Genomic DNA, 522 nt, shown 5'->3' with positions numbered 1-522 from the left:
AGGACTCGGGAGCTATAATAGGTTTGGTAACCAGGCTAGCCTTTTTGTACAATGGAAAATGTGGGGACAGATCATGTTGGTGATACAGGATTTGTCTAGACGCATCAAAAATATAAATTTATCGTTTGCATAAATACAAATACACATACACATGATACAGCCAAGCTGGACACTCTGTAACAGCCCTGATTCCCTAAATTTTACAACTCCACTGGCCGTGAATACGTCCGGTCAGCCTAGATGCCAGACCCAAAGCACACTAACGTCCAGCTAACGTCCGTCCGTCCAGAGAGGTTTGATAAAGCTGTCGTGTGATTTATCCAGGTTGCGGCGAGCGTGCTCCGGCAGAAATGAGCACATTAAAACCTCGTCAGAGGCCGCCGCTTCTTGGCTCCGGTGATCCGCCGCAATCACGGCTCCGACCTCAGGGGCTACCGTTTCATTTATCATCATACCTGTCCAGCGTATACCTGGGGCAGTAGCCTGGATAGCAGACTTCATGGGCCACCCAGCATATAGCCT

Source organism: Branchiostoma belcheri, unplaced genomic scaffold (genome assembly GCF_001625305.1).
Source record: "Branchiostoma belcheri isolate BF01 breed outbred unplaced genomic scaffold, Haploidv18h27 scaffold115, whole genome shotgun sequence".
Classification (NCBI taxonomy): domain Eukaryota; kingdom Metazoa; phylum Chordata; class Leptocardii; order Amphioxiformes; family Branchiostomatidae; genus Branchiostoma; species Branchiostoma belcheri.
The sequence above is the reverse complement of the archived record's forward strand: the minus strand, read 5'-3'. Positions refer to the sequence as shown.